The sequence below is a fragment of the Palaemon carinicauda genome, chromosome 11 (assembly GCF_036898095.1).
Source record: "Palaemon carinicauda isolate YSFRI2023 chromosome 11, ASM3689809v2, whole genome shotgun sequence".
In the NCBI taxonomy this organism is placed as follows: Eukaryota; Metazoa; Arthropoda; class Malacostraca; order Decapoda; family Palaemonidae; genus Palaemon; species Palaemon carinicauda.
In genome coordinates, this window is record NC_090735.1 from 87,856,684 (window position 1) to 87,880,692 (window position 24,009).

The 24,009-nt window shown below is 46.2% G+C and overlaps 2 protein-coding genes across 6 annotated transcripts in view; both read right to left on the minus strand.

Annotated features, from left to right (window-relative positions):
- LOC137650085 (uncharacterized) overlaps positions 1-24,009 on the minus strand; it is a 513,271-nt gene that overhangs the window by 465,912 nt on the left and 23,350 nt on the right. The window contains exon 2 of one of the 5 annotated variants that reach the window (XM_068383164.1): positions 9,984-10,141. The exons of the other annotated variants lie outside the window; for them this stretch is intronic. The gene's annotated coding sequence lies outside the window, so the exon portion shown is untranslated. The remainder of the gene's footprint in view (positions 1-9,983; positions 10,142-24,009) is intronic. 5 annotated transcript variants of the gene reach the window in all.
- The window catches only part of LOC137649368 (eukaryotic translation initiation factor 3 subunit A-like), a 38,714-nt gene that overhangs the window by 9,943 nt on the left and 4,762 nt on the right, over positions 1-24,009 (minus strand). The gene's annotated exons all lie outside the window — the stretch shown is intronic.

Below are 24,009 nucleotides of genomic sequence, written 5' to 3' on the forward strand. Positions count from 1 at the left end.
CCAAGTGGCCCAAAGTCTCTTGCACACATCCTTGTGGAGGGTCCATTCGGTTGGAATTACTTGCCCTTTCCGACTGAGACAATCTGCTATGACGTTCAAGTCGCCTTGGATGAACCTCGTTACTAGGGAGACGTCTTGACCTTTCGACCAGATGAGCAGGTCCCTTGCGATCTCGTACAACGTCAGTGAGTGGGTACCTCCTTGTTTGGAGATGTACGCCAAGGCCGTTGTGATGTCCGAGTTAACTTCCACCACTTTGCCTCGAAGGAGAGACTTGAAGCTTTTCAAGGCCAGATGTACTGCCAACAGCTCCTTGCAGTTGATATGCATGCTCCTCTGACTCGAGTTCCACAGTCCTGAGCATTCCCGACCGTCTAGTGTCGCGCCCCAGCCCACGTCCGATGCGTCCGAGAAGAGAACGTGGTTGGGAGTCTGAACAGCCAGGGGAAGACCCTCTCTTAGGTTGATATTGTCCTTCCACCAAGTCAGACAAGACTTTATCTTTTCGGAAACTGGGATCGAGACCGCTTCTAGCGTCTTGTCCTTTTTCCAGTGAAAAGCTAGATGGTATTGAAGAGGACGGAGGTGTAGTCTTCCTAGTGACACAAATTGTTCCACGGATGACAGCGTCCCTACCAAAGCGTCCTACCAGACTCATCCACAGCCTGACTGAGCAGCGTTCCTTCTTCAGCATCTTCTGGATGGATAGCAGGGCTTGATCTATTCTGGGGGCTGATCGTCTTGTTGTTCAGCAACGTCCTCATCAGAGGGTTCCTCATCCGAAAACTGATGAGGAAACGGCAACGGAGTGGGCAACGTCTGGCTCGCTGAGTCCGGTCGCACTGGTGCATGCGTGACGGAGCCGGACGCAACATCATGGAACTGCTGCACAGTCTGTGAACTGTCAACAACCACGGGTGCGCGAGGAAGCACAGCGTCAACCCGAGACTGTCTAGACCGTCTGGGTTGTGCAGTCAACACCCTACCGGGTTGCTGAGGTTGACGCACTGCGTCAAAACAAGTCACCTCTGCTGGTTGTTGAACGTCCTGAACGTCAACAACCACCTCCGAGCGTCGCTTAACGTCAACGTGCGGCTGGCAACCCACACTGGGTCGCATCGGTGGAGGAACCACCTCAACTGGCAGACGCGAGTAGGTTACCTCAGCACAACCGATCGCTTGGAAGGTTGTTGGCCAGAAGGTTCGGTAGCAACCTTCTCCGCATTAAAGTCCTCTATCAAGGACGCAAGCTTGGACTGCATGTCTTGCAGCAAAGCCCATTTAGGGTCTACGGGAGCAGGTGCGGCAACAGACGGGGTTAGCGACTGAGGCGGTACCGCTTACCATCCCTGAAAGCCTTGTTATGCATGACATAATTGTACAGCAAAATTTCAAAGGCTCGAAAACAGCTGTGAAGTTGACCTGTAAAAAACTTGGAGCGTCTCCTGGCCAGGCGCCAGGGAGAGTCTACGAGAATTGAGAAGTCTATCTGGGCAGAGGCATGAACTCCCAAGCCGAGAACTTCTCTCGTGTCATATCAGACTCTCGCTCTATAAACCAGTTTAAAAGAAGGGAAAGCAAAGGCTGTATCCCCCAAACTCCTCCTGGTGAAAAACCAGTCGCCTAGCCAACGTAAAGCTCTCTAGGAGAGAGAGAGAGCACTAGCTTAAAAACAACGGCTTCGAAGTAGCTAGGCCTAGTGTAAGCTCTGACGTTTAGGCGAACGAGGAGCAGCAGTTACAAAAAGATCCGGACAAAGATCCTTAAAAAAATCATCATGATTTAATTAAAGTCCATAGGGGGCTAATCAGCTTTAGGCTCCTCTCCATCTGACAGAGTCCTCAAGGGAATATCAGTAGGAGGGGGAACAGCAACTTCCTCATCTACAGAAACCTTGTCTGATAAAAGCTGAGTCTCAAGCAAGGGAGAGACCTACCGTGGTGGCAATGCTTTACAAGCAGAGTCCACACTCACTGGTGCATTAGTAGCGGACAAGAACGCAACGTCATGTAACTGCTTGACAGTCTGTGAACTGTCAACAACTGAACTGTCAACCACCACAGGTGCGTGAGGACGCACAGCGTCCACTCGAGACTGCCTAGACTGAGCAGTCAAAACAACTCTAGAATGCGGAGGTTGACGCACAGCGTCAAAACAAGTCAACTCCGATCTTAGTGAACGTCTTGAACGTCAACAGGAGCATCAGCAAGTGGCCTAACGTCCAAATGCGGCTGAAAAACCACACGAGACCGCATCGAGTGTGGTTCTAAACAACCTGACTGACGTGACTAAGCTACGCCAACGTCAACAGTAAGCACAAAGGAACGTTAGGTTGGCTGAAAGCCAGGATATCGATGAGATAAACGGCTAGACTCAACGGACTAATCGGCAGAATAGTCTTCCATAAGGGAGGCAAGCATATACTGCATGTCTTGCCATACAACCCATTAAGGATCAACGGAAATGGTTGTGGTAAGAGACGAGGGTAACGTCTGTGACCGCAACACTTCGCCAACAAAAAAAGACTCTCGGAGTCTGTGTTACGCTTTTGTTAGGCGGCGAGCAGTTATCCGACGACTGCATAGGGTCAGAGCTGTCCTAATGGTTGTAACCAGGACGCTGGACCTGTCCTGAAAGGACTCACTTTCGCTTAAGGACTTCGAAACCTTGTGACAGGTTTCTTATGCGAAAAGCCTTCGGATGACGAGGAGAAACAACGTCTCTCTCGTCTTATGGTAGGGAAGATCTTGGTAAGATACACCCGATACCATAGAGGGAAAACGTCTGTTCGTTGATCAAGGCCTCTCGAACCCATAAGTCGTTTGATATTACTTCTCCCCTGGTCTTGGGAGCATGCAAGAGGTCCCGGACTAGGTGAACGACAGGCACGAACAGACGAACCCTCGGACGCAACACTGTAACACTTTGCGCATATCCCTTTATCACTTCGATTTTCTGTTTTGCACTTATTTCACTGAAATCGAAACTTTTACTGATTTCTACCTGAAACACGCAATTCTACCCTTCATTAAAAGGTAGTAATTGCGAAATCAGTCATATAATGCAAGCTCATTAATACCAGCAAAAAACAGAAAACATATTTTAAGATAAAAAAATCAGTGGCTGGGAAAGAGACTAAACACTAGTTCGTATAAACTACGTTTTCAATCTCTCACCGCACATAGCCTGGGGACGAGAATAATAAACTAAAAACGTTTTATCCTTCCTCCCCGTACAGCGACTAGGGACGAGAGTAACTCGAGAACAACGTTACCCGCTTGAACGGAACGTTTTCTCTCCTCTCTCTCCCTCCGTCTCTATCTCTCTCTCTCTTTCTCTCTTGATTTCGCACCTAAGAGAAGAGCCCAATTATATTTCGTCAAAAAAACATGTTATTTGACTAAAGGAAAAAACTGAAAGGTTTTTCAAATAAAAAGTTCCTTTAAAATAGAATTTAAAACATTTAAGCTAAGAAAGAATGAACAAAACGTCAGAATCGATTTACTCTTACTGCAAAGTGAAACCGTGATACACTCTCTCTCTATCGTAACGATAGAGCGCATGTTGAACGTCCTGAACGTCAACAACTGCGTAGCATAAATAAACTAAACGTTAGTTCATCTTTGAAAACAGTACGAAGACTATCAAAGAAATTCTTTCATAAAATATTACATTTAAAAAGTTTTAAATCCTTAGCTCTTTAAAAGCTAATTACGATATAAAGGGCTCAACGTTGATTAACTTCGGTTTCCAAATTAGGACCGCCTACTCTCAGGAAAGGTCGCATATAAACAAAACATTAAAATTTATTTTTATATGTTTATAATAAATGGAAAGTTAATCAAAGAGGCCTAATAAAGGCGGAGAGATATAAAATATACTGTATAGAGGAAAATCTATAACGTGATAAGATAATTACTAAAAGCCTAAACACACTTCCATCCAAGGGAAGGGTCGGCCATTTAAAGGTGAAAGAAAGTCCATACTCTCTTTGTCACCATAATTAAATCTATCCAAAACGAGTTCAAGATTTAAGATGAAGATAAAACACCTGCATAGCGAAAGCTCAAAACTAGAATATAGTACTTCACCAAATAAATGTGAAAAACTCCAGTTTAGCAACAGCGAGTAAAGTACGTCTTGTCGACACCTCGACAGAGAGAAAATTGAGTCTTTGTTTACATTGAGAGCTGGGTATCTGGTCGACAGATGGCGCTGTTGGGCACACCCGCAACCTGTGTAGCGATCGCTGGCGAGTTTTTCCGTAGAGTTGTCTGTCGAGCAACAGAGTTGCAGCTATATAATCACCGGCTAAGTTAAATATTGAAAAATACCATTTTTAAATATGTAACTTCCCTGGTAGTTACATATATATAGCTGATTCACACAGTTGGAGGTGGGTTGAAAACCTCATCCCCTTGGGAATTCGTATAATCATTAATAACTACAATAGAAGTACTAACAATCTGGTTCTAACCTGATAAGAAAGCTGGCTTCACAATGATACTGCCTCATTTCGCCTGCATTCCTTAAGACTCAGCGATCCACTCAGTGGGCTGTAAAAGTCTCATGGGGTTGTCACAAGGTCGTCGACTTTAGAGTGGCTAGACCACCACCATTGCAAACCTGGCAAAACCAAGGATATTGATTCTGGTGTTCTAACTTGATAAGGAATCTGGCTTTAAAATGATACTGCCTCATTTCGCCTGCATTCCTTAAGAGACTCAGTTATCCACTCAGGGGACTGAAGTCTCTTGGGGCTGCCACAAGGTCCACGACCCTTAGAGTGCCTAGACCACCATCTTTGCAAACCTGGCATAGCCAAGGATACTGATTCTGGCGTTGCAACTTGATAAGGAAGCTGGCTTCACAATGATACTGCCTCATTTCGCCTGCATTCCTTAAGAGACTCAGCGATCCACTCAGGAGGCTGAAAAGTCTCTTGGGGCTGCCACAAGGTCCACAACCCTTAGAGTGACTAGACCACCACCCTTGCAAACCTGGCATAGCCAAGGATACTGATTTTGACCACCTACTCCATATTAAAACTAATTTGATTTGCATCCCAGATTGACGGAAGGCTGCAATGAGCCTCACAGACAAACTGTGAATGCATTAAAACTAACTTGACTTGCATCAGAGATTGACGGTAGGCTGCGGCAACCCTCGCAAACAACCTATGAACAAGTACAAGAAAAAAAAAAAAAAAAGGCAAGGGTATATATTAAGTTATAGGGAAGAGGCAGTAGACCCTTCTCCAACTAAGAAGACGGAGGTAACGTATGGACCCAGGGAATAGTAATCCTCATACTGGGTCTGGACATCTTTGAGATAGCAGTCTGTGAAGATTGATTAACTTCGTCAGAAAGTAGGCTCCAAAATTGACTTCATTGACCTATTGTGTTTGTAAGTCATAGAAATTGTTACAGCTCTAACCTCATGTGGTTTTACCTTAAGGATAGGGAAAACTTCTTACTCACAATCTTGAAGTTTCCCTTATTAAATCCTTAATGAAAAAAAGCAAGGGTATTCTCTGATAAAGGCAAAGAGAGCTTTTTAACTGAGCATCAGAGGCTGTCTGTCTCGTATTTGAAAAGAAAGCCTAGCTGAAGGGAGCAAATTGCATTGTCTCCAATAAAGCCCATCTTCGTGCTGATGGTTTTTAACTCTCCTACTTTTTTGACTGATGCCAATGAAATTAGAAAAAAGTCTTCTTGGTAAGATACTTCCAAGATGTCTTGTCCAACTGTACAAACCTACTTGAGGTTAAAAAGGCCAGGACTACATCTAGGATCCACGAGGAGGTTGGATTGTCCTTCCTCTTGGTTGCCTTAAAAGATCTAATGAGATCTGAGAGATCCTTGTTATCTGACACGCCAAAGTGTCAGTTACGAAAGACAGAGTTTAATATGTTGAGGTAACTCTTGATGCAAGGCATAGCTAGCTTCTCTTTTGTATGTAGATACAACAGAAAATTCTGCTATATTGGCTATAGAGGTATTGGTAGAGGAAAATCTATTATTCCTGCACCGCACTTCAAACATATACCACTCGGATTAATCAACCCTAATAGTGGTCATGATCTGGGGGTATCTACCAACCACTCCATCTCCACAACCCAATGTCTCATAGACCAAAAGAGGAGCTATCATGGTAATGCAAACGTTGGTCGAATCCCTGAATCTTTTCAGGACTCTGTCCAGGATCTTGAATGGAGGAAAAGCGTACACGTTTAGACCTTCCCAGTTCAGAAGAAAAGCATCCAATGCGACTGCTTCTTGGTCTGGTACTGGAAAGCAAAATACCGGCAACCTCTATGTCATTTATGAGGCGAAGAGGTCTATCGAGTGTTGACCCCACAATCATTCAAAGGTTGGTGACAACCTCGTGATGTAGGGTCCACTCTGCAGTAAGAAATTGCCTTCCTCTGCTGAGAAGATCCCTCTTAACGTTATTCTCCCATTCTATGAAGTGAGTAATCAGGGCTTGGTGAATGGCCACTAGCTCTTTGACATTTATTGTGTCATTCCCTCTGAGACTCTATCCATAGATCTCTGTCGCAAATTGTATGCGTCAAACAGGGACGAAAGCAACTTCTCTAGTTTAGACAGACCAGACACATGAAGCGCGCCGTGTGCGCGAACTCAACCGTGTGCTGATTGCTGCGAGGGATCGTCAACCGTAGCCGGGTGACCACCAGGGGAAAGTCCTTGCGACATTCCCGGAGCGCCTTGAACGCGAACTGAACCGACTATCATCCCCAGAATAATTAAATTCTGTGAAAGTGTCAGTTGAGATTTGGCCAGGTTACCATCAGACCTAACTGTTGCGTTAAGGGCATTATCTTTTGAAGAGCTTCCAGACACTACTTGTGATTCTGCTCTGAGTGGTCAGTCGTCCAGGTACAAAGAAAAAACCTTACACCCTTTATGTGTACAATGGACTGACGTCCAGAACAGGTTTTCATCCCCTCCCCCCGAGTTTTTCGGGACTAGGAAAAGTATGTTGTAAAACCCCTCCGAGGAGGTGTCCTCTACATTACTATGAATGATTTTGACAGCATAAGGCTCACTTGTTCTTAAAGAGCTGCTGCCTTGTCTCCTGAGTGGACTGTTGTCAGCTCTAGGGGTATAGACGACATGGAAGGCATAAAACTTCTCACTTTTTGATTCGGTTTGTTGTCTCGAGAATCTGTGAGTTTGACCTCCAGTCGCAATCCTCTGAGTTCTCTTTTTAAGAAATCCTGCCATGAAAAGGGTGGAAAGTTCGATGGGGACATCCCTCCAGGCCTTAACCAAACAGGCAATCAGATGTATCTGAGCCTTGTTCCTAGGGTCTGTGGCTTCTGTGAGAGTTCCGAGAGTCCAGTCCATAAGGCTGAAGACTTTTATTGTCTAAAAGTATATTTCAGCCGATGGTCCATTTCAGGATTGGACCACATAAACTACGACTTGCTCATGGTTGACCTGAGTGAGGAAAAGAAAAAGGAGGCCTTCCCTAGAACCTTTCTCTTGGACATCCATTGGTTGGGAGTTGAGAAAACTCTCTTAACCCATCTAGCCAGAACCATTTATTTTTTTTTTTAAATCAGTTGACTGTAATGAATCCTGAAATTCTAATTTGGCTAATGGAACATCGATTCCCAGAATCGAATGAGTAGGAGACAAAACCTCGTCATTGTGACGGTTATTATCTTCCAAAAATAATTCATCTTCTCCAGTCCCTCGAGGGAGGGACAGGTTCTAGTGCTTCTAGCATAAGATCATCATGCTCTAAGGAAGCAACAATATCTGCAAACCCATGTGAGGGAAAATCTTGAACAAATGCGTCCAGCATGTTGTATGTCAACAGCGTGAAGCGAGGGAGCGTTAGTTGTGCGTTCAAAAAATCGCGAAGGAGAGATAAAAAACTTGTCTATCCTGTTGCGAGGACAAGTCCCAACCATATGAGTCCATCATGGGTCTAGATTGAGACTGTTGTAGGTTTCCATAAGAGGTATCAGTCTAATGCATGAGTCCCGAATGCCGTGAGTTTGCCGCGAGCCATGAGGAAGCGCGTCCAGTCAATTTCAAAGAAGAGACAACTTTTTGTCTACACTGACGTGTGACAAATCTTGACTGCATGCGTCCAGTATATGTCCAGAATGCCGCATGCATCCACTTTGCCGTGAGTTTACAGACTGCTGCATGCATCCAGATTGCTGCGTCTGCCATGGCGTGTGTCTGCCGTATTGTCTGCGTCTGCCATGGCGTGTGTCTGCCGTATTGTCTGCGTCTGCCATGGCGTGTGTCTGCCGTATTGTCTGCGTCTGCCGTGAGGGAGAGAACAGACTGCTGCATATCGTCAACTGTCGCTACTTCTATGTATCGATTGTTGTGAGAGATCTCCCCCGAGAGACCAGACTGGTGTCTATGACTGCCATGAGGAAGAAACCAGACTGCCGCATGCATCCGTCCTAACGCTTGCCGCAACACGAGCTGATCGCTGCGAGGGAGCGTTTCGCAGATAGGTATCGTCAACTGTCGATACTTGTATGTATCGATTGTTGCGAGAGATCTCCCCCGAGAGACCAGACTTGCGTCTGCGTCTGCCGGGAAGGAGAGACCAGACTGGTGTCTGCGACTGCCGTGAGGAAGAGACCAGACTGCCGCATGCGTCCGTCCTAATGCTTGCCACAACGCGACCTGATCGCTGGGAGGGAGCGTTGCTGAGTATAGGAGAACTATGCTGTCCGATACTATCGGAAGACCATTTTCTTGGTCTATCGCTGTGTTTGGATTCTTTTAGGTGTATTTTTTCTGCCCGAGAATCGTAAGCGTCAACAGAGACGAAATAGACCTCTTTAATTCTGACAAATCCGATACATAATGAGCATCGTGTGCTCTAACTGAACTATGTAGTGGTCGCTGAGAGGTATCGTCAACTGTCGATACTTCTAGCGCCTTGTGCGCGATCTGAATCGTGTATCGATTGTTGTGACACACACACACACACACACACACACACACACACACACACACCCCGTCCGAGAGACCAGACCAGCGACTGCGTCTGTCAACAGCATTAGAGTCTGTCCAGGAGGTTAACAGGGGAAAGACCCTGTGACATTTCCCAATCTGGGGGCAGAAAAGGAGCGTGTACTGACGTAAACTGAGCACCTTCTTCATCTGAAGGACTATGCGTCTTACACAATTGTTTCGGTGCTGACACGTAGTCTTAGTCTGATAGGAACACCTCCGGTGAACAACAGTCACTGAAGGAGGGTTTATCAGGAGACATAAGTGTCTTGCATGGTTTAGAACGTAGTGGTTGGCTCCAACCATGTCGTGATTTTTGCGTCAGATGAAGACGCATACATTTTAAACTCGCTTTTACTATTAAGATGGAGCGATCTGTACATTGTTAACATGATTGTTTGAGGGGGCGTTCGTTCGCTAATCAAGGTTTGTCATATCCTTTTGCCTTTCGACTTTCCTTCTCCCAGGGGTTGGGGAGCATGGAAGAGGTCTCCGGCTGGAAATATGACAGACCCGAACGAACGCACCCTCCACTGCACTGACACTGAATACTAGCACTTTTAATAATTTCACATTAGATATTAATAGACCTTTCCGTTGCGAGAGATTATACTCTTTCGTCAAGGGCTAGAAAGAAAATACAATAGAATATGTGATTAATATTAGTATTTTCAAAATCAAAATATAAAATAATGATACCAGTAACTGTGAAAACAAAAAACAATTGACAAGAGTATTACTTATCGTAGCTTGACTGCATTGCATCATTATATGTGCCATTGAACACTAACACTTTAAACTATTTCACATTAGACCATAATAGACCTGCCCGTTGCAAGAGAATATTCTCTTTAGTCAAGGGCCAGAATGAAAATACAATAGGATATATGAATAATATTAGTATTCTCAAAAGCGCAATATTAAAATGATATTTTCATAATAAAATAAATTTTTGAATATACTTACCCGCTGGTTATATAATGGCTAAAGTCCCTGGACGCTCCGCAGGAAATTCAAAATCTCGCGTGGCTTAGCGCAGATATGCCAGGTGTACCCTAGCGCCCTCGCGGTACTACAGGTAGAACTATACCCAACCAATTCAGATTTTCCATGCCCAATGGTCTCTAGAGGGGAGGAGGGTGGGTTTTTAACTTATATAACCAGCGGGTAAGTATATTAAAAATTTATTTTATTATGAAAATGACAAATTCGTAGATAATTTGTATTTTTTCTAACTATACAAACCTTGGCTATTTAATATGGGTACAGTATTACTTTCGGCGTAGCTGAAATGACGAGCCATCAAAATTTTAACAAGGGTTTACTACCCCCTCACTAACTGGTAGCTTGCTACCCCTCCCCCCCTCACACTCCTGTGATTAGCTCACTTTGCTTAGAGGTAAGACTTCCTGGGGCACAGGGCTGGCAGGCAAGTTTGATTAAATAGCTAAGGTTTGTATAGTTAGGAAAAATACAAATTATCTACGAATTTGTCATTTGTTCTGTAACTGAAATACAAACCACGCTATTTAATATGGGTGACTCAACCCTTACGTAGGGTGGTAAGTCCCAGCCATTACTGGCTTTTGGCTTTTTGCCCGGGGACTCAGTATCTGAGTGTGTTAGTACTCAAAGATAAGGAGTCCCTGCACCTCGCAAGTGCCTTGTTCTGCAAGGACTGTGGCCTACGTAAGCTTGTGTGTGAAGGAATGAAGTGTGACTCGTCCTAAGAAGTTGACCTGAAGTCCTTTAGATGGAATTCTTGGATAGGACATTCCCAATACCACCTCGTAAAGGTATGGGGACATGACAGTATTATCTTAATACTAGGAACACAAGGAAACATGGCTTACCTGCAGTGGTTTGAGGTCAGCTGTGCAGAGAACCCAGGATGCTGCTTTCCCCAAGAGAGGGGAGAATGAAGAAAAGAATAAGGGCCAGGCATACCTTTTCATTCATGCACACTAAAACTGGGTAACAATGCCATCAACCCTCTGCTACTTGTCCATTAAAGAGCCTGAGGTTTAAACCAGAGCCTGAGGTTTAAACCAGCTGTTGTGCAGCCACCACAGGGCCGATAGAAAATGTATCGAGCCTTCTGTGGGTCACATCTTGCAGGTAGTAGGCTGTGAAGGTCGTCTGACGCTTCCAAACTCCTGCTTGTAAAACCTGCATCACTGAGTAGTTCTTCTTGAAGGCCAGGGACGTAGCAATGCCCCTGACATCATGTGCTCTAGGGCAACGTGACGGAGGAGGGTCGGGATTCAAGGAATGATGGATAACCCTGCGAATCCACGCTGAGATAGTATTCTTAGTGACCTTCCTCTTCGTCCTTCCAGTGCTCACAAACAATGCCTGCACCCGAGGACGAATGGCAGCTGTTCTCTTAAGATAAGAGCCTCAGACTTCTCACTGGGCACAGTAGGAGATGGTCTGGGTCATCTGTTACAGAACGAAGACTCGAAATCCGGAGAGAGTCGAACCGAAGGTCCGGCACTCCTGGATTTTGAGTCTTAGCAACAAACTCAGGGACGAATCTGAACGTTACCTCCCCCCATCCCCTTGAATGGGCGATGTCATACGAGAGACCATGAAGTTCGCCGACTTGCTTGGCCGAGGCCAAAGCAAGTAGGAACACCGTCTTCCAAGTCAGGTGGCGATCTGAAGCCTGGCGTAATGGTTCGAAGGGAGGTCTCTTAAGAGACCTGAGAACTCGAACCACGTTCCATGGAGGAGGTCTGACTTCTGACTGAGGGCAGGTAAGTTCATAACTTCGTATGAGTAGAGAAAGTTCCAGCGAAGAGGGAATGTCCATTCCTTTGAGCCTGAAGGCAAGACTTAAGGCTGAGCGATAGCCTTTCACTGCCGAGACTGAAAGGCGCATTTCTTCCCGCAAATACACGAGAAACTCCGCTATTGCTGGAATAGTCGCATCGAGTGGAGAGATACCCCTTCCACGACACCAACCACAGAAAACTCTCCACTTTGCCTGGTAGACCCCTGCGGATGACTTTCGCAGGTGTCCAGACATCCTTTCAGCAACTTGTTGCAAAAAGCCTCTCTCTGTGAGGAGATGCTGGATAGTCTCCATGCGTGAAGCCGCAGCGAAGCTACGGCTTTGTGAAAGATGTTGGCGTGTGGTTGTTTGAGTAGCTCGTGTCGTGGAGGAAGTTCTCTCGGGAGTTCCATCAGGAGCTGCAGAAGGTCCGGAAACCACTCTGCGTGATGCCATAGCTGAGCTATCAAGGTCATTGAAAGGTTGAATGATATTCTGGTCTTGTTGAGTACCCTCCTCATCAGACACACCGGGCTAAAGGCGTATACGTCGATGTTATCCCACCGTTGTTAGAAGGCATCTTGCCAAAGTGCCTTGGGGTCCGGGACTGGGGAGCAGTACAGCGGAAGCTTGAAATTCAAAGCTGTCGCGAACAGATCCACCGTCGGGGAACCCCACAAAGTCCGGACTTTTGTTGGCTACTAGACGATCCAAAGACCACTTGGTACTCACTATCTGGGATGCCCTGCTCAGACTGTCGGCGAGCACATTCCTATTGCCTGGAATGAAACGAGCTGATAGTGGAACCGAGTGGACTTCGGTCCATCTCAGTATCTCTACTGTCAGATGGGATAGCTGCTCTGAAAAGGTACCTCCCTGCTTGTTGATGTAAGCCACTACCGTAGTGTTGTCGCTCATCACCACCACAGAGTGACCCGCCAGGTACTGTTAGAACTGTTGAAGTGCCAGGAATACAGCCTTCATTTCTAGCAGATTTATGTGGAGGCACTTTTCTGATTCTGACCAGAGGCCTGAGGTCCTGTGGTTTAGAACATGGACCCCCCACCCTTTCTTTGAGGCGTCCGAAAACAGCATTAAATCCGGGGGGAAGACAAGAAGATCCACTCCCTTTCGTAGGTTCTCGTCTGTCACCTACCACTGAAGGTCCGTCCGTTCTGCAGGACCCATAGGGACCATGACTATGGCGAAGAGGAAGGCGAGCCTTCCCATGGATGCGCCCTCTGGGGGCCGTTGGATCAGCAAGCTGACCTTCAGCAGTCCTCCGAAGAGGAGTCTTTGTAAGTGAACTCCCCCGAGGGAGAGAAACACTAGCAGGAGAGACTGACAATGGACTTAGTTTCCCCCTCGTAGGATGGTCAGGAACGGGGGAAACTAAGCCGTCAGCTACCGTAGAGTCTGGGGCGGAAGAGGAGATGGGCGAAGCCGCATGGGATACCTCTGGCACCACAACGTCGACAAGGGTCAGGGGATCCACCTTTTGATGTTGACGACGATTGCTTGACAGCGGCACCCAGGCGGATATAATCAAGCAAAACCTCCTTGGAGGGCGAACCCGTAAGCCCCAAGGAGGACCAAAGCTGAAAAAGGGAAGTTAGTGACATGGCCCACCCCAGGGGGAGAGGTGGAGCTTCTTTGCTAGGGGAAGCAACGTCATCTCTCGAGACCCGTGGTTGGTTAGAAATAATTCGGTCTACGCTACCACTCGACGGTCTCTCGAAAGAGACCGACCGAGTGGGAGCTTCGGAGGAGGTTTGGGCGACGGAAGAAGAGGCCTTGGGTTTTTCTTCCTTCGAAGCAACCTTCGAAGAAGAAACATCCCGCTTGGACTTCTTCTCCCGCCGTCGCGAAAACCTCTCCCACTGAGAGGCAGACCCCTCCCTACATTTGTTGACACTATCACATCGTTGGCCCCTATAAGGAGAAAGGGAGTGAGGATCATTCTCGACCGCCAACATGAACGTTCCACAGGGGCGGTCGGGAAAACCAGGACAGGTGCACATGGTCGCAGAGGCCAACTTCACGTACACAGTAACTAGAAAAAGAAAGAACAAAAAGCGTTAATGGCTGCCAATATAACGGCGAGGATGAGAGCGGACACATCTGACCACTATCCGAGCCGAGAGCAACGTGGGTTCAAGCACAGGTGTGTGCGGGGGGGCAGCAAGCTACCCTCCCCTAACCCCCCCTAACTAGCGGTGTGGGTAGTAAACCCTCGTTAAAAATTATATTTTCATAAAATAAATTTTTGAATATACTGTACTTACCCGCTGGTTATATAAGAGCTGAAGTCTCCTGACGCCGTGGCAGAATTTCAAAATCTCGCACTATCGTAGATATGGCAGGTGTACACCCGCGCCCTAGCAGTACCACAGGTGGAACTACACCCAGCAACCTCAGTTCTTCCAAGCCTCATAGCAATACCACAGGTAGTCTCTAGGGGGAAGGAGGGCGGGAGTTAAATTTATATAACCAGTGGGTAAGTATATTAAAAAATTTATTTTATTATGAAAATATCATTTTTAAATATAAAATTTAGCCGCTGGTTATATAAGAGCTGATTGACACCCCTTGGTGGCAGGTCAGAGACAGCTACATATTGAAAATTCACTTAAGCATTACATAAACACCCAACTTAAGCGGTTCTCACCTGATAAGGAAGCTGACAGCAATGATACTCTGCCTCATTTCGTCCGCTATCCTTAGGAGATCCAGTGATCCACTTGGGGCTGATGATCTCTAGGAGCTGTCAAACAATACAATCACCTATAACATGACAGGACCTCACCTAATACCCTTATTCCGGGCGCACTCTAGGAACAAATTGACCACCTGACCAAACCAAAGATTGCGGAAGGCTGACGACCAGCCTCCACAAACAACCATAACTTACGAGTTCCAAGAGATACAAAGAGGGGGTATTAGGAAAAAGGAACGTAGTGGTAGATCATTCACCTACTATCACATTCGCTGCTACAAAAGGACCCAATGTATAACAGTCCTCATAAAGCGTTTGAACATGTTTCAAATAATGGGATGTGAAAACTGACTTACTCCTCAAAAAGGTCGTATCCATCATACTTTGTATAGAACGATTCTGTTTAAAAGCTACTGAAGTCGCTACCGCTCTGACTTCATGTGTCTTTACTTTGAGAAGCCTCTGATCCGCTTCACCACACTGAGCGTGAGCTTCTCGAATTAACAGTCTTATGAAAAAAGACAAGGCATTCTTTGACATGGGCAGTGAAGGATTTCGGACTGCACACCACAGAGCGTCTGAGTCGCCTCTCAGATTCTTTGTTCTGTACACATATAGCTGTAATGCTCTTACTGTACAGAGCACCCTCTCCAACTCATCTCCCACCACATCATAAAGGTTAGGGATCTCGAAGGATTTGGGCCATGGCCGAGTAGGATTTTCATTCTTAGCCAAAAACCACAGTTGTAAAGAACAAATGGCTTTTCCATCCCGAAAACCAATGTTCCTGCTTAAAGCGTGTACTTCACTTACTCTTTTAGCGGTGGCTAGGCTAACCAGAAATGGAGTTTTTATGATAAAATGATATTTTTAATTATAAAATAAATTTTTGAATATACTTACCCGGTGAATATATATAGCTGCAACTCTGTTGCTCGACAGACAAAAAACTGTAAAAAACTCGCCAGCGATCACTATACAGGTTGCGGGTGTGCCCATCAGCGCCAACTGTCGGCCAGATACCATACTCAATGTAAACAAAGCCTCAATTTCTTCTCATCCCACTGCGTCTCTATTGGGGAGGAAGGGAGGGTCGTTTAATTTATATATTCACCGGGTAAGTATATTCAAAAATTTATTTTATAATTAAAATATCATTTTTAAATATTTAACTTAGCCGGTGAATATATATAGCTGATTCACACCCAGGGTGGTGGGTAGAGACCAGTTAAATATGTTTACATCTTATGAGCTAAGAGTTTTTATTTCATTTTAGAAGTTATCAAAATAACAAAAACAAAATAAATAGGTACCTGGTAAGGAAGTCGACTTAGACGATTACTCTGCCTTATAAGTACGTCTTCCTTACGGAGCCTCGCGATCCTCTTTGGATGCTGACAGACCCCTAGGAGCTGAAGTATCAAGGGCTGCAACCCATACCACAGGACCTCATCAAACCCCTAATCTGGGCGCTCTCAAGAAATGACTTTGACCATCCGCCAAATCAACCAGGATGCGAAAGGCTTCTTAGCCTTCCGGACAACCCATAAAAAACAACATTAAAAACATTTCAAGAGACAGATTAAAAGGATATGGAATTAGGGAATTGTAGTGGTTGAGCCCTCACCCACTACTGCACTCGCTGCTACGAATGGTCCCAGTGTGTAGCAGTTCTCGTAAAGAGACTGGACATCTTTCAAGTAAAATGACGCGAACACTGACTTGCTTCTCCAATAGGTCGCGTCCATTATACTTCGCAGAGATCTATTTTGCTTAAAGGCCACGGAAGTTGTTACAGCTCTAACATCGTGCGTCTTCACCTTAAGCAAAGTTCGGTCTTCCTCACTCAGATGTGAATGAGCTTCTCGTATTAACAATCTGATAAATTATGACCAAGCATTCTTTGACATAGGCAAGGATGGTTTCTTAACTGAACGAACACCATAAAGCTTCAGATTGGCCTCGTAAAGGTTTAGTACGCTTTAAATAGAACTTAAGAGCTCTAACAGGGCATAAGACTCTTTCTAGTTCATTGCCTACGATCTCCGATAAGCTGGGAATATCGAAAGATTTAGGCCAAGGCCGAGAAGGCAGCTCATTTTTGGCTAGAAAACTAAGTTGCAGCGAACAAGTGGCTTTTTCCGACGAAAATCTGATGTTCTTACTGAAGGCATGAATCTCACTGACTCTTTTAGCCGAGGCTAAGCAAACCAGGAAAAGAATCTTAAGAGTGAGATCTTTCAGGGAGGCTGATTGTAACGGCTCAAACCTGTCTGACATGAGGAATCTTAGTACCACGTCTAAATTCCATCCAGGGGTAGCCAAACAACGCTCCTTGGTTGTCTCAAAAGACTTAAGGAGGTCTTGCAGATCTTTATTGTTGGAAAGATCTAAGCCTCTATGCCGGAAGACCGATGCCAACATGCTTCTGTAGCCCTTGACAGTGGGAGCTGAAAGGGATCGTCCTTTTCTCAGGTATAAGAGAAAATCAGCTATTTGAGCTACAGGGGTACTGGTCGAGGATACAGAAACTGACTTGCACCAGTCTCGGAAGACTTCCCACTTCGATTGGTAGACTCTAATGGTAGACGATCTCCTTGCTCTAGCAATCGCACTGGCTGCCTCCTTCGAAAAGCCTCTAGCTCTCGAGAGTCTTTCGATAGTCTGAAGGCAGTCAGACGAAGAGCGTGGAGGCTTTGGTGTACCTTCTTTACGTGTGACTGACGTAGAAGGTCTACCCTTAGAGGAAGACTTCTGGGAACGTCTACTAACCATCGAAGTACCTCGGTGAACCATTCTCTCGCGGGCCAGAGGGGAGCAACTAACGTCAACCTTGTCCCTTCGTGAGAGGTGAACTTCTGCAGTACCTTGTTGACAATCTTGAACGGTGGGAATGCGTAGAGATCCAGATGTGACCAATCTAGGAGGAAGGCATCTATATGTATTGCTGCTGGGTCCGGGACTGGGGAGCAATAGATTGGAAGCCTCTTGGTCAGCGAGGTTGCAAAGAGATCTATGGTTGGTTGACCCCAAGTGGCCCAAAGTCTCTTGCACACATCCTTGTGGAGGGTCCATTCGGTTGGAATTACTTGCCCTTTCCGACTGAGACAATCTGCTATGACGTTCAAGTCGCCTTGGATGAACCTCGTTACTAGGGAGATGTCTTGACCTTTTGACCAGATGAGCAGGTCCCTTGCGATCTCGTACAACGTCAGTGAGTGGGTACCTCCTTGTTTGGAGATGTACGCCAAGGCCGTGGTGTTGTCCGAGTTTACTTCCACCACTTTGCCTCGAAGGAGATACTCGAAGCTTTTCAAGGCCAGATGAACTGCCAACAGCTCCTTGCAGTTGATATGCATGCTCCTCTGACTCGAGTTCCACAGACCTGAGCATTCCCGACCGTCCAGTGTCGCGCCCCAGCCCAAGTCCGATGCGTCCGAGAAGAGAACGTGGTTGGGAGTCTGAACAGCCAGGGGAAGACCCTCTCTTAGGTTGATATTGTCCTTCCACCAAGTCAGACAAGACTTTATCTTTTCGGAAACCGGGATCGAGACCGCTTCTAGCGTCTTGTCCTTTTTCCAGTGAAAAGCTAGATGGTATTGAAGAGGACGGAGGTGTAGTCTTCCTAGTGATACAAATTGTTCCAGGGATGACAGCGTCCCTACCAGACTCATCCACAGCCTGACTGAGCAGCGTTCCTTCTTCAGCATCTTCTGGATGGATAGCAGGGCTTGATCTATTCTGGGGGCCGACGGAAAAGCCCGAAAAGCTAGACTGTGAATCTCCATCCCTAAATACAGAATAGTTTGGGATGGGACCAGCTGCGACTTTTCCAAATTGACTAGGAGTCCCAATTCCTTGGTCAGATCTAGAGTCCACTTGAGATCCTTCAGACAGCGACGACTGGAAGAGGCTCTGAGAAGCCAGTCGTCCAAATAAAGGGAGGCTCGGATGTCCGATAAGTGGAGGAATTTGGCCACATTCCTCATCAGCCTCGTAAACACGAGAGGAGCTGTGCTTAGGCCAAAGCACAGGGCCCGAAACTGGTAGACCACATTTTCGAAGACGAATCTCAGAAAAGGTTGGGAGTCTGAGTGAATGGGGATGTGGAAGTAGGCGTCCCTTAGGTCTAGCGAGACCATCCAGTCTTCCCTTCTGACCGCTGCTAAGACTGACTTTGTGGTCTCCATGGAGAACTTCGTCTTTGTGACAAAGACATTCAGAGCACTGACGTCTAGCACCGGTCTCCAACCTCCTGTCTTCTTTGAAACTAGGAAGAGACGGTTGTAAAATCCCGGTGATCGAAGGTCCGAGACTTTGACCACCGCTCCCTTCTCTAGCAAAAGAGACACTTCCAGTTTCAGGGCTTGTCTCTTTTCTTCCTCTCTGTACCTGGGAGAGAGATCGATGGGGGACGTTGCTAGAGGGGGTTTGCGTACAAAAGGGATTTTGTACCCCTCTCTGAGTAACTTCACAGATTGTGAATCTGCGCCTCTCTTCTCCCAGGCTTGCCAGAAGTTCTTGAGTCTGGCTCCCACTGCTGTCTGAAGTTGCGGGCAGTCAGACTCTGCCCTTGGAGGACTTGGGTCCTTTCCTCTTCCCTCGTTTCCCTTCGGCACGAGCACCTCCTCTGCTGGAGGCTCTGCCACGAAAGGGCGGAATAAAGCGAGACGCTGGAGTGTCTATCCTCGGTCTAGCAGACAATGTAGGCAAAGGGGGAGCTTTGCGAGCTGAGGACGCAACTAGATCGTGGGTGTCCTTCTGAACTAACGAAGCGGCAATTTCCTTTACCAAGACTTCAGGAAACAGGCACTTGGAAAGGGGAGCAAAGAGAAGTTCAGATCTCTGGCATGGCGTAACTCCAGCAGACAGGAACGAACAGAGAGACTCTCGCTTCTTCAGGACTCCGGACGTGAATGAGGCAGCTAGCTCATTGGACCCATAACGGACGGCCTTGTCCATGCAGGACATAATGAGCAAAGAAATATCCTTATCTGTCGAAGAGATTTTCCTGCTCAGGGCTCCTAAGCACCAGTCTAAAAAGTTAAAGACTTCGAAAGCCCTAAATATCCCTTTAAGAAGGTGGTCCAGGTCCGAAGGTGACCAACAAATCTTCGAGCGTCTCATGGCAAGGCGGCGGGGAGAGTCTACAAGACTTTCCCGGACTAGGAGGACGACAGGCACGAACAGACGAAGCCTCAAGCGCAACACTGTTCACAACATTTTCACTAGGCACTTTATCACTTCCCGCGGCACTTTGGCACTTTAGCTCCTTAACATCCGCCATGAGTTGATTGCGGTCACTTGCAAGGGACTCAACTCTCTCCCCCAAGGCATGGATAGCACGCATCATGTCAGCCATCGATGGTTCCTGAGTGCTAGGAGGGGGGTTAGGAACAACCACTACAGGGGAAGGAATAGGTTGAGGGGCATGAGGAGAGGAAAAATCTATCGGCCTAGAAGAACTTCTCCTTACTCTATCTCTCTCTAGCCTGCGTGTGTACTTCTCAAATTCGATAAAATCGAATTCCGAAAGGCCCACGCATTCCTCACACCGATCTTCCAATTGACAGGTTTTACCCCGACAATTGGAACAAACAGTGTGAGGGTCGAGAGAAGCCTTTGGAAGACGCCTAGAACAGTCCCTAGCATTGCATTTTCTAAACTTGGGAACTTGTGAAAGGTCAGCCATTTTGAATTGGTCAAGGGAAAATTCCAAAAAATGATCTAAGTCATCAACAATGAATCCGATACAAAAAAAAAAAAAAAGAGTTCAAGGATTTATTTGAAGAAAAACCCTGCACAGCGAAAGCTCAAAACCAAAATAAAGTACTTCACCAAAGATGATGGGAAAAACTCCAGGTTTCAACAGCGAGTAAAGTACGTCTTGTCGACACGTCGACAGAGAAGAAATTGAGTCTTTGTTTACATTGAGTATGGTATCTGGCCGACAGTTGGCGCTGATGGGCACACCCGCAACCTGTATAGCGATCGCTGGCGAGTTTTTTACAGTTTTTTGTCTGTCGAGCAACAGAGTTGCAGCTATATATATTCACCGGCTAAGTTAAATATTTAAAAATAAAGTTTTATGAATACTTACCTGGCAGTTATATATATATAGCTGATATCTGTAAATTGGCAGAATTTTTCAAAACGAGGCAACCGCCTTGTGGTGGTTGGGAGGTAGGTGGTAACACCCGTCACAGGGTGGTCCAAGGAATCATTCCCGTGTCCAAGACTTCAGTTCATCTATGCCCGACCTGTCTCCTGAGGGGAGGTGGGTGGGCCATCGAATATATATATATAACTGCCAGGTAAGTATTCATAAAACTTTGTTTTATCATAAAAATTCCATTTTTATGAATAGTACTTACCTGGCAGTTATATATATATAGCTGATTCACACATTTGGAGGAGGGAAACAGACAGTAAACATCATTGGGGAAACAACAAAAGAGTTGTAGGAGATAAAAACACCTTGATTCCTTGCCTGCTAAGGTAGCTGATTTCAAAGGTACAGCCTCTAGAGTGGCTTTCCCTTAGGAGTGTTTATCCAGGAGTAAGCCTGCAATGCTGCAAAAAACTCAATCGAGTCTGTCAAAGGGATAAGACCAACAACTTGACTAGACTTCAGAAACTACCTTCGCCCCATATAATAAAAACTACAACCTTACTAAAACTAACCACCTAACCCTGCAACATAGACATAAACTATCAATCTAGACTGAGGGAACTGCACCACAAGACGAAGTCCTCAGACTATCATAAAAACACAAACCCTCATACATGCATATAAACTAAGGTTGAGTGGGGTTATTAACTCCTTTGCCTAATACAGAAACCGCAGCTATGTATGGGCCCGAGGTATAGCACTTGCCAAAGTCTACTCTCACCTCTCTAAGTTAATGAGAAGCGAAGACAGAGTTGCTCCTCCAGAAAATTGCATCCATGAATAGCCTAACTAACATATATTCCTGATATGCCAGAGAGGTAGCAATGGCTCTCACTTCGTGAGCCCGTAATTTCAACAGGGCGAAGTGTTCCTCCTCACATAAGAGGTGGGCTTCCCTAATTTTCTCCCTCAGGAAAAAGGACAAAGCATTCTTAGACAGGGGTTTTTGGCGGATCTCTCACTGAATACCATAACTAGTTGGATGCACAGCTCATGTTCATAGTGTGAGCCAAAAAAAACTTTGAGGGACCTAACTGGGCAGAGGAGTCTTTCCTTCTCTCGACCCACTAGGTTCGTGAGGTTAATGACATAAAACGTCGTAGGACAGGGTTACGAAGGGTTCTCGCTGTTTACGAGAAAGATGAACCTTAAGGCACAAACTGCCGTATAATAATTGAAGCTCACCCTCTTCCCAATCACCTGGACTTCGCTGACCTTTTGGCATTCGCTAGTCATAAGGAAGAGGGTTTTCTTCGTTACAACTCGAAGAGAGGCTAGCGAGATAGGTTCAAATTTCTTGGAGCACAGAAACTTAAACACCACATCCAGGTTTAAGAGTACCTATTACGTCGTCTGAAAAGACCCAATGAGGTCCTGCAAACCCTTATTTTGGGACAACTCTAGGTCTCTATGCCTAAAGACGGCCGAGAGCATACTGCTGTATCCATTGATGGTAGATACAGCCAGCTTTAGCCTCCTGTCTGAGGTACAAGAAGAAGTCTGCAATCTGGCTCAGAGAAGTAGTGGATGAGGAAAACTTGTGCCGCCTGCACCAAGCTCTAAAGGTCTCCCACCTAGATTGGTAGACTCTTTGTGAAGAGATCCTCCTTGCTCTGGCGATAGATTTCGTCGCTTGTGCCGAAAAGCCTCGAGATCTGACAAGCTTCTAGTCAGTCTGAAGGAAGACAGTTGACAGCAAGGGGGGTTAGATGATACCTCTCGAAGTGGGGCTGTATGAGAAGATCTGGACTTGTCGAAGTCTTCTTGGGAAGTCCATCAACATGCCCATCACTACCGAAAACCATTCCCTAGCAGGCCAGAATGGAGCCGCTAGGATCATTCGCCCCGAATCGAGGAGAGCAAATTTCCTGAAGACCAGATTGATGATCTCGAACGGGGGCAACGCAAACATGTTCACCCCCGTCCAATCCATCAAGGAGTCCACTGCTACAGCTTCCTCGTCCGGGACTAGGGAGCAGCAGTAGGGGATCCTCTTCTTCTAGTTGGAGGCAAAAAGGTCTGTTACAGGTCTGCCCCACAACATCCAGAGACTGACAGACTTGCGGGTTGAGAGACCATTCTGAGGGAAAAACAAGTCTCTTCCTGCAGAGCATGTTTGCCCCGATGTTTCTTGTCCTAGAACAAACCTCCTTTCTAGATCCAAGAGATCAGAACGAAGGCGTCCTTGATCTCGACACACGATTCGACTAGTGTCATCACGAAGTCCTAGCTTCTCATGTTCAAAGTCATGCCTCATGCTAGAACTTAGATGTCGAGCATCCTGAAAGACGAGGCGCCGATCGTCCTGTAAGACGTGGCGCCGATCGTCCTGTAAGACGTGGCGCCGATCGTCCTGTAAGACGTGGCGCCGATAGTCCTGTAAGACGTGGTGCCAAAAGTCCTGTAAGTCGTGGAGCTGGGAGGTTAACAGAGCGAGACGCTGAACGTTCTAAAAGACGTGGTGTTGAGCGTCCTGGTGTCAGAAGAGACTCTTCTTGTTGACAGGAAGACCTAATTATTTGATAGGCTCAACGTAATCTAAAAATCCAGATACAGGGACGCTCTGATTTCTCTAGAGTGCAGTATTCTGCTACATTAAGCAAAAGTTACGTGAACATAAGAGGGGCGGAGCTGAGACCAAAACACACGGCCCGAAACTGACCCATTCTACACCCTTTCTTTCTTGTAAACAAACCTCAGATAAAGTTTGATTGCATAGCCTGCCACTTGGACTCCTCTCTAGAACTGAGAGAGAGAATCGTTGTAGCAAAAAACTAAAGGAGGTTTCCCTATAAAAGGAAAAAGTAATCCTCCTTCAGAAGAAGTACTGACCAAAGGTCCGCTCCCCTCTTCTCCAAAGATTTTGATGTCTCCATGGAGAACTTTGACTCCTGAACGAAGGCGTAAAGAGCATTTACGTCCAGGACCGGACAAAAGACTCCCTCTCCCAAAAGAGAGACATTGAAGTTGCAAAGTCGGTTAGGCAGAAAAGTCTTATCGGAATAACTAACAAAGGAGGATTCACTAGGAAAAAGATTTCGCATCCATCCTTAGTAAAAACACGGACCAAAGGTCTGCTCCTCTCCTCTCCCAGGCTCGCCAGAAGTAGCAAAGTCTGGCTCCTACTGATGTTAGTTCGGTTAGAGTAAAAGCATGCAAAAAATTTCTTGCTGATTAAGACACCAAAACCTGTCTTTGACCAACTCTTGAGGGAGAAGAGAGAAAGAAAAAAGGAGAAGAACGTACCTTAATTATGACCTCTGATTTCAAAATTATCCAGCCTCATTGCCTATATTCCTTAAGAGACTCAGCAAACCACCAAGGGGGC